We start from the raw sequence: 10,547 nt of genomic DNA, 5'->3' as shown, positions 1-10,547 counted from the left end.
GCAACGGCAATTATCCAGCGGTAGGGAGTTCCCTGCCGTTGACGGGTGTTCCCGTCGGCCGTTGCACTCCTGCATTCTACGGGAAAATCATCCCCGACGGAACAATACCGCGATACCCGCGAACTTGTAGTAATTCCGCGACCGCCATTACCGCGATCGGAATCACCATTAATACGGCGCGCTAAGTCCCGCTTAAAAGGGGAGGATCTAACCGGCCGCGACATCGATCGACGCAATTAGATCGATACCGACGCGTTTAAGGACCGCCCACCGACCCGACCGAAATTACCGCCCGGTAGCTAGCGGCTCCTGCCGAAATCCAGATCCGCGCAAAGTAATCGATATATTTGCGAATCCGCCGAAATCACATTCCGCACCGTGCATATAATTCGGACGCACAGCGACCGACGCGACCGCCACTAGACCATTCCGACATTCACACATACGCGAGGGCGTTTGGCTGCATACACACGATCACACACACATACTTGCGATATACATTGTAAATCCCACGCAGATATTACTCGCGCGCACACGCACTCGCTCGCTTATCACTCACTCACATACAAGCGCATACACACCGACACACACAATAATTACACACACACACACTCACTCTGTATACACACATATAGTTAAACGCAATAAATTATATTCTACCTAACGCATCTATTGTTCGTCTCTCGATACCCTTTCACGAGCCCCGGATCCCGACCGAGTTATCCACGACCGCCTCGCGAAAGCGGATTATTACAACGTGTATGTAAGAATTAAAACGAGACATCTGTTCGTTCTAGGAGCACGCTTTTAACGCTATGAGCCTACTTTATCCTCGTTTAACTTTCCATAAATAACAAAGATAGAACACGCTTTCAGCGCGTAAGCGTGCTTTTGGAATGCAGCCATCGAGAAGCGAAGTCCCGAACCAAAAGTAAATACAAACAAGTATGTGTACAAAAATATCACGTAGGGACGCATATAGATATAAATAAATAAAAGATCGTATGGAAAAACAAATGCTTATTACAAAAACAAAACAACCGACATCAGTGTTATAATCTAAAGTATAATAAAGAATTAAACGGCGAAACACATAAAATTCAAAACTTTGGAAGTTTATCTATTGCTCCGAAATATGTCTCCGGCAAGCATTCGGTATCTGTCTGCAAATTTAAAGTATTCTTTTGACCAAAAAATTCTCCACGTGTTTATGAGACTTGTTAACTAGATGAAAAATATCGGTCTCTACTTTTTAGTGATGGAGTATTATCGAGAGTCTATGGTCTCCCAAAGATACACAAACCTGGTTATCCTTTGAGAATTATAGTTTCCTCGATAAATAGCCCGCTATATTACTTACATAGCCTCCTTTTTATACAGAATTAATGTAAAAAGTTTTCCTAAGCCTGACAGCCATGTTGCCAATTGCTTTGAATTAGTTAAAAAACTTTCTAATTTTTATATTAATAACAACTTCAATTTTATTTCTTTAGACCTTATTTCACTTTTTACTAATATCTATTTTACTTATATCGATTTAGCTATAGATAATGTTTTCAGTAGATGGGATCACATTAAATTTAATAGTATAATTTCCGAATCGGAATTCATTTTAGCTATTAAACTGGTTTTAAATTCAATGTTCTTTGGTTTTAATGGAGTTCTTTATCAACAAACTTTTGGAACGCCTATGGGCTCTTCACTTTCACCTATAATAGCGGATGTTGTTCTCCAGGATTTAGAGACCAGAACACTTGAGACATTGAAGTTCAAACCTCATTTCTTCCTTAGATTTGTGGATGACGTAGGACCAGAGCACTTGAGACATTGAAGTTCAAACCTCCTTTCTTCCTTAGATTTGTGGATGACGTAGCACTCGCCGTAGCACTTCTTCCCTTTTTAAACATTAGACACCTTTAATTTTTTCCACCTCCAACTTCAGTTTACGATGGAGGTTAATGTTAGTGATAAACTTAATTTTCTTGACGTAACTTTAATTCTCAATAATAACTGTATTGTTTGATTGGTGCCATAAACATTCTCTGGAAAATATTTGAATTTTTTATCCCTGCATTCCCGTTGCCAAAAGAGAGGCACGGTTATTGGTCTCATAGACAGAGTTTTCTATCTCTCCCATCCTTCCTTTCATACGAAAAATGTTGATTTGGTCATTAGAATTTTATTAAATAATAATTATCCTTTAGACTTCGTGTTCCGAATTTTCTATGAACGTTTAAAAACTTTGGTTAACAATGTAAATTCTAATAGGGTTAACTCAAATGAAAACCAGAACGATGAGCCTGTTTCTTATTTTACGATCCTGTATGTGCATGGAGTGTCCGAACAGTTTAGAAAGATTATTAAAGATTTGAACGTTAGACTTTCCTTTTTTGATCTTAACAAGATGGGAAATTTTATCAAAGCACAAAAAGACAAGTGTCCAAAATCTGCTTTGAATAATGTAATCTGTAAATCGAATTGCCTAAATTTCACTGCGTGTTACGTCGGACAAACCAGAAGACAATTACATACGAAAATTTCTGAACACCGAAATCATATAAGAAGAAATACTGCGAATCGTTCTGTCATTACAGATCATAGATTGGAGACTAATTATGATTTTAACTGGGTTTCTTAATAAACGTTTAATTTTCGAAATGATTGTATATTAAAAGGCAAAAGTGTTGTGTTTCCGGAAAGGCACGGTAGTTGGGATCGTTTGCCGGGAGGAATTTGGGAATTCGGGCTTCGCCTGAGTAGCTCACAGAGGTTATTGATGATAGAGATAGACACTTTTGTAATTGAAATTGTAATAAACCGCTTTCGCGAGACGGTCGTGGATAACTCGGTCAGGATCCGGGCTCGTGAAAGGGTATCGAGAGACGAACGATAGATGCGTTAGGTAAAATATAATTTATTGCGTTTGAATATATGTGTGTATACAGAGTGAGTGTGTGTGTGTAATTATTGTGTGTGTCGGTGTGTGTGCGCGCTTGTATGTGAGTGAGTGATAAGCGAGCGAGTGCGTGTGCGACCGTGTAATATCTGCGTGGGATTTACAATGTATATCGCAAGTATGTGGGTGTGATCGTGTGTATGCAGCCAAACGCCCTCGTGTATGTGTGAGATGCGGAGTTGTCTAGCGGCGGTCGTGTCGGTTGCGGTGCATCCGAGTTACATGCACTGATCCACGGATGCACGGTGCGGAATGCGATTTCGGCGGATTCGCAAATATATCGATTACTTGCGTGGATCTGGATTTCGGCAGGAGCCGCTAGCTACCGGGCGGTAATTTCGGTCGGGTCGGTGGGCGGTCCTTAAACGCGTCGGTATCGATCTGATTGCGTCGATCGATGTCGCGGCCGGGTTAGATCCTCCCCCTTGAGCGGGCCTTAGCGCGCCGTATTAATGGTGATTCTGATCGCGGTAATGGCGGTCGCGGAATTACTACCAGTCGCGGATATCGCGGTATTGTTTCGTCGGGGATGATTTTCCCGTAGAATGCAGGAGTGCAACGGCCGACGGGAACACCCATCAATGGCAGGGAACTCCCTACCACTGGATAATCGCCGTTGCACGCAGGTGGACGGATGCGTGTGAGGTGTCGAGAACTCTCGACGGAGGCTGGGTACGCCGGGAGTGGTGCACTTGGACACAGTACAATTGGACACGGTGCAAATGGACACGTTACAAATGGACACGAGATTTTGCACATGGTTCAATTGGACACAGTGCATTTGGACACAGTAATTTTGGATACAGTAGCTTTTGGACACATAAGAAAATACGCATCGTTTACTTGGACACCGCTCAATTGGACACTGTTCATTTGGACACCGTTCGTTTGGACACAGAAAGATGCGCACCTTTCATTTGGACACCGTTCGTTTGGACACCGTTATTTGCCCACCGTTCGTTTGGACACCGTTCATTTGCCCACCGTTCGTTTGGACACCGTTCATTTGCCCACTGTTCGTTTGGACACCGTTCATTTGCCCACCGTTCGTTTGGACACCGTTCATTTGCCCACCGTTCGTTTGGACACCGTTCGTTTGGACACCAAAATTTGATTTAAATTATACGACGTAATCCACACCAAATTTTTGTTTTAAATAAGAAATAGGTTTGGGTTAGGTTATATCTTCCGGAAGTGGAGCCCCCCGGCGGGGGGGGGGCGGAACCCACTGTATCCATGCATGACATCCAAATATGCGAAAGGCTAAACAAAGTGCTAAAAGCAATGTAAAATTAATGACATCAGTATCAGAGATATATAAGTATGAATATATTTTATTTTGACAGATATTATAACCTTCAAATGTATCTCCTTTTCACGATTTCATATTTTACATAGATTTACCAGTATAAAGTGTTATAAGAATACTGATTATATTTTCCCAAAATGATTTTTATTTCTCTCCATCTGTTACATATTCAAACAAACAGTGCGCATGTTTCTGTGTACAAATGAACGGTGTCCAAACGAACGGTGGGCAAATGAACGGTGTCCAAACGAACGGTGGGCAAATGAACGGTGTCCAAACAAACAGTGGGCAAATGAACGGTGTCCAAACGAACGGTGGGCAAATGAACGGTGTCCAAACGAACGGTGGGCAAATAACGGTGTCCAAACGAACGGTGTCCAAATGAACGGTGCGCATCTTTCTGTGTCCAAACGAACGGTGTCCAAATGAACAGTGTCCAATTGAGCGGTGTCCAAGTAAACGATGCGTATTTTCTTATGTGTCCAAAAGCTACTGTATCCAAAATTACTGTGTCCAAATGCACTGTGTCCAATTGAACCGTGTGCACAATCTCGTGTCCATTTGTAACGTGTCCATTTGCACCGTGTCCAATTGTACTGTGTCCAAGTGAAGGCCACTCGGGTACGCCCAACCCCGTTTTCCTCTTTTCGCAATATATCGGAAGGATCGCTCGTGGAGATGCCGCAAACTCTCGGCGGAGGCTGGGTACTCCCAACCCCGTTTTCTTTCTCCTTGGGCGGTTATAGGATCGTATCGGATTTCCAGGCGTCTTACAGACTCTGGCGGTTGCGGAAGATCTGGTCTCGATATGGAAAATGTGCCCTTATTTATACCGCTTCCTCCGGCGGGTGCGCGTGCGTAATATGCCTGATTGTTTTAAGGCATATTGTTTAAGATTGAACCGCCGCGCGCGACTCGGGCGGTTTCGGGAACGGTCGGTACGGTTACCCGAGCGCGGCGACGGGTAATCTCGGTAAACAAACGCGTCTTGACGGCGGTTATAAATTCGAACGCCTTTTTCTATATCTTAAAAATGGGCGCTCGGCGCCTCCGCATTATGCCCGACCGGTGTTTGTCGGGCGGCGGACTTCCGGCGGATCGACGGCCGGGTAACGGTGGAGGGATGCATCGTTACAAAATAAATACATATATCTGCTTTATTCGTAAATTGGCTTAATTACACAGTTCCCGCACATTAACTCGTGTCGCGTATCGCGATAGCGGATATCTTAACGTGCGCGTGTCTAGAATCGAATTTCGGTCTCGAGACTCGCTTCTCGCTTCTTCGTGTATATTTCTGCCGACTGCGTGACTATTCAATATTATAACAATTATTGACACTCGCGGCGGTTAGCGATATTACTCGCTGTTCCGAAAATCTCGCGACTTTTACGCAATCTCCTCAACAGCATCTCACTCACTCTGACCCTTCTCCTTAGTGTTCTCTCTCTCTTCCTTTTCTCTCTTGTACGCGGCCTTAACCCAATCCCGAAGCCTGTCCTATCAATCTAACCAGCATTGCGCCATGCTATCATCCAATCATAAGCACGCTCTCAGGACCTTATCCGCGCTCTTGCGTCGATCAGTGTTGTTCTCGGGGACGCTTTTTTCGCGCATGCGCAGCGCAGTGGTAGAGAAATCCAGCGACGGCGTATATAGTTAGTATGTAGTGTGCACACAAGAGCAATTAGGCGCGAAAGTTTTGGCGGGTTCCAGAGGAGGCTAAGCATAGGCTAGATAAGTAATAATAAATAGATATTATTTTTTTATTAGTATGGAGGATAAAAACAAAAAAGGAGCCATTAAGAAAGAAAGACGTTTTGTTAATGCGTGGCTATATGAAGATAATTTTAAAGGATGGTTGGCTCCCCATCCAACTGAAAATAAAGCTTTTTGCAATTTATGCAATACTACCATCAGATGTAGCAAAACAGATTTAATACGTCATTCGCAAAGGGCCAAACATATAGTTAAAGTAAATCTTCAAAGCCCCGATCATAATAATAACAATGGTCTGCATAGTGATAAAGTTAAACGCGCGGAAATAAAATCAGCAGCATTTTTTTCGGAACATAATATTGCTTTTTATACTGCAGATCATTTAATTCCTTTATTAAAAAATATTTGTATAGATTCTAAAATTGTGCACGATCTTTCACTGGGCCGAAAAAAGTGCACTAACATTGTTAAAAATGTAATTGCAAGACGCGAAACTGAAAAAATAATTGATATTTTGCAAACGCGTAGATTTTCAATTTTAATTGATGAAAGCACGGATATTTCAGATTTAAAAATTATGTGTGTTCTTGTACAATTTTTCTCACCGGATGATAAAGTTAAAACGCAATTATTAGACTTAATATCTTTAAATGCTACGGATTGTTCAGCTAATAAAATTTACGAATCTTTTAAAGAAGTTTTAAATAAAAAGCAGATTCCTATTAAAAATATAATTGGTATGGCAAGTGATAATGCATCTGTAATAATTGGATGCAATTCTTTTTTTTCACGTTTACAATCATAAATACGGGGTGTAGTAATGTTAAATTGTATTTGTCATTTGTCTGCCATTATAGCTAGTAAAGCTTGCGAGAAATTGCCACAATCTTGCGAAAGTTTAATTAGAGGTATTGCTACTTATATTTCGGACAATGCAAAGAAATGTGCTATTTTAACTGAATTTCAAGAGTTTTGTAATGTAGAAAAAAATAAAATTTTAAAATTATCGAATACAAGATGGCTTGTTTTACAACATTGCGCGATTAGAGTACTAGATAATTTGGAAGTTTTAAGAAATTATTTTATTTTGGCAGTAACTGAAAACAAATTAAAATCTGCAGAAATTATTTTATCCCAGTTAAATGATGATTTTATTAAAGCATATTTATTATTTTTAAAATATTCGTTTTTCAACACTTTTAATGCTTTATTTCAATCACGCGAAATTTTAATACATAGATTAATACATACATTGTTTAAAAGTAGTCAGCAAATAATTCGGCAAATTGCTCAAAATTTTATGACTCCGCAGGCTTTGAAAGAAATTGTTACTTTATAAATGTAGACAATGAAAATTATATCCAACACCTAAATAATATATATGTTGGGCCCGAATGTGAACACTTTTTATTAACAGTATCATTAGAGTGCGCGAAAGAAATTAGATTAACGTGTTTAGAATTTTATAAGATGGCAGTTCGCGAAATGTTAAAACGATTACCATATAAAGACACTTTTTTTGAACAATTAGCTTTTTTAGATCCCAAAATCGCTCTTTTTGATGAAGCAAGAATTAAAATTAAAGATTTAACTTGTGTTGCTTTGCGCGTAGGTAATATTGACCTAACAAAATTAGCATTCGAATGGAGAATTCTGCCGTCAATGTTTAATGATTCAGAGAAAAAAGAATTAGCTTCATTAGAAATAAATCAAATGTGGAAAAAAATATTAGAATTTAAAGATTTTAATGGAGATAAAATATTTGGAAATTTAGAATTATTGGTTCAAGCGGTATTTTCTCTTCCACATTCAAATGCCAAAGCCGAACGTCTTTTCTCGATAATTACAGGTGTTAAAAATAAGAAAAGGAATCGATTATCCATTGAAACTATTTCCGCAATTTGCATAGCTCGGTCAAGTTTTCAGGCTGCAGGCATTAATTGTATAAATTTCGAAATTGATTCGCGACACTTAGAGTTATATAATTCACACAATTTATCCGCGAAATAATGCGCTTCATCTGATGGTATTTTAATTTTATTTTTGTAATTTTTGATATTTTTATTTCAATTTTGTAATTTTTCATATTTTTTTTTTACAATTTTTGTATATTTTATTATATTTTTTTAACATATAAATTCACATTCATCTAGCCCGATTTTTATGCATGCATATATTATTACTCTAACAATATTTTCTATTACAGATATTTTCTATAAATGTACTTTTTTGCAATGTGCAATATTAATTTATTTTATGTACCTGCAATGTGCAATATTAATTTATTTTATGTACCTGCAATGTATAATATAATTTTTTTTTTTTAATGAATGAATTAATCTTCTTCATTCTTTTATATTATTTATTTTTATTTCTTATTTATTTACTTTTATTTTAGTAGCTATTATTTTGATATGTAATATCTTTATTTATTTGATATTTTATAAAATATAGTTAAGTTTAACATATTTAAGTTTATTAAGAATTTATTTTGCTTTTTTATAAATATTACCATATAAATATAAATATTTATTTTATATTTTTAAATAATAAAAAAATTGTGATAAATTTTTGTTATGAATACTGGTGAGGTTTTTGGCAGTTTTCCTTACCCTTGCAACAAATGTTGGTATTCTTTATGATTCTGCCAAATAAAAATACTTTTATTTATTTTAAAAAATGACCAATATTTTTTTATTACCTTTCCTTTTTTAGTTTATTTTATTATTATACAATTATTTTATTAATATTAATATTTCATAAAACTTAATATTTTATAATTATAATTGGCATGTATATTGTTTACAATAATATGTTTAAAGCTAAAAATCTTTTTTAACTCATTCATGTCATCTTTTATTAATTATTCAATTATTTATTTGTAATTTATTTATAATTTATAAAATATTTTAATTTATTTTTAACATTATCTCAGTAGAGGTTCCATAGCACCCTTTTTCTTATAAATGTGACATACCTAAAGGCTACATTTAATGCGCCAAAGCAGTGGTATCAACGCAGAGTACTAACACTGGCGTCGATATCGACCCTTCCGGAGATTCTCGATCATTGTACCGGTCTTTCGTGACGCACGTCGCCTTTAGAAAAGTTGACAAAAGCTCTCGGAATTCGGTTTTGTTTCTTGGATCGGATCAAGTAAACAATCTCCCGGTTTTCTCAAGGTTCTCGGTAACGACAAGGAACTTATCAATCGCAAATTAAGCATCCAATTACGTTTGCGCGAGGAACATTTGTGAGGTGCGACTCGGACCAGAGTGAGTGTGCGTGAATCCTAACTGTTCTTCCCGACACCCCCCGAAACCAGAAACTTCTCGGGTTCTTTATTAAACACTCGTGTAAAGGAATAAAGGCGTTATGTAAATTATTGATCTAGACTGCCCGCGTAATATTAATGGTAAAGACTGCCTGCCGTTCGTTAGCAGTGGGCCTTTTTATTAACTCCCTTGGCTTCCCGGGAGAGGGTCGTTTAGCGACAAGGCTGTGTGTCGTGTCGCTTGATTTTGGCAATATCCGGATGCAAGCTAAGAAGTTCTAAGTGGGACTTCTTTGCTTGCACTTTCGCAATTTCTTTATTCTTTTTTATTTCCATAAATGGTTTTTAAGTAGGACTTCTACGTTGCATTTTCGCAATGTCCTTCTTCCGCTTGCCCTGATTTCCGCGTTTTCGCAATGAAATGATTGCACGGTCGCTCGGGCTACTGATCTGTATTCGCGTTACACGTTGGGCAATCATATAAAATAGTATGTATTTAGAATAATATATTTAATAATTCGTGTATAGCCTGTTCGGGCTATAACAAAAGAATAGTTTAAATTTGCAGACAGATACCGAATGCTAGCCGGAGACATATTTCGGAGCAATAGATAAACTTCCAAAGTTTTGAATTTTATGTGTTTCGCCATTTAATTCTTTATTATACTTTAGATTATAACACTGATGTCCGGTTGTTTCGGTTTTGTAATAAGCGTTTGTTTTTCCATGCAAACTTTTATTTATATCTATATGCGTCCCTACGTGATATTTTTGTACACATACTTGTTTGTATTTACTTTTGGTTCGGGACTTCGCTTCTCGATGGCTGCGTTCCAAAAGCACGCTTACGCGCTGAAAGCGTGTTCTATCTTTGTTATTTATGGAAAGTTAAACGAGGATAAAGTAGGCTCATAGCGTTAAAAGCGTGCTCCTAGAACGAACAGATGTCTCGTCTTAATTCTTACATACACGTCATTGTTTTCCGACATGTCTTCGTGACTAATTTATTGTGACATATACATTGTGAATTACCATCGGACATATGGAGCTTTCCGTTTTCATTGTAAGTGATCTTGTTGTTTGTTATTTATTAATGTTTCTCTGGTCAATTTGTTTTTGACTTCATCTTTGCCTTTTCAGGCATCAAAATCTTTTTTTACTTCCCGGCCTTTTAACTATGAAGCGTAACCTTTTTAAAATACGTATATTACAACGGAAGTAATGTCGAATTTTATACTGACATGAGAGATCACTTACTCATTTATATTTATTTATTCTCACCAATTTTA

At 37.8% G+C, this 10,547-nt stretch overlaps 1 pseudogene; it reads left to right on the top strand.

Moving 5' to 3' along the window:
• Nucleotides 1-5,861: 5,861 nt before the first annotated feature.
• Nucleotides 5,862-9,241, top strand: LOC138942874 (zinc finger protein 862-like; annotated as a pseudogene).
• Nucleotides 9,242-10,547: the final 1,306 nt, after the last annotated feature.

This window comes from Polyergus mexicanus, unplaced genomic scaffold, assembly GCF_030449975.1.
Source record: "Polyergus mexicanus isolate NDT 795.1 unplaced genomic scaffold, iyPolMexi1.0 SCAF_24, whole genome shotgun sequence".
Classification (NCBI taxonomy): Eukaryota; Metazoa; Arthropoda; class Insecta; order Hymenoptera; family Formicidae; genus Polyergus; species Polyergus mexicanus.
The sequence above is the reverse complement of the archived record's forward strand: the minus strand, read 5'-3'. Positions and strand labels throughout refer to the sequence as shown.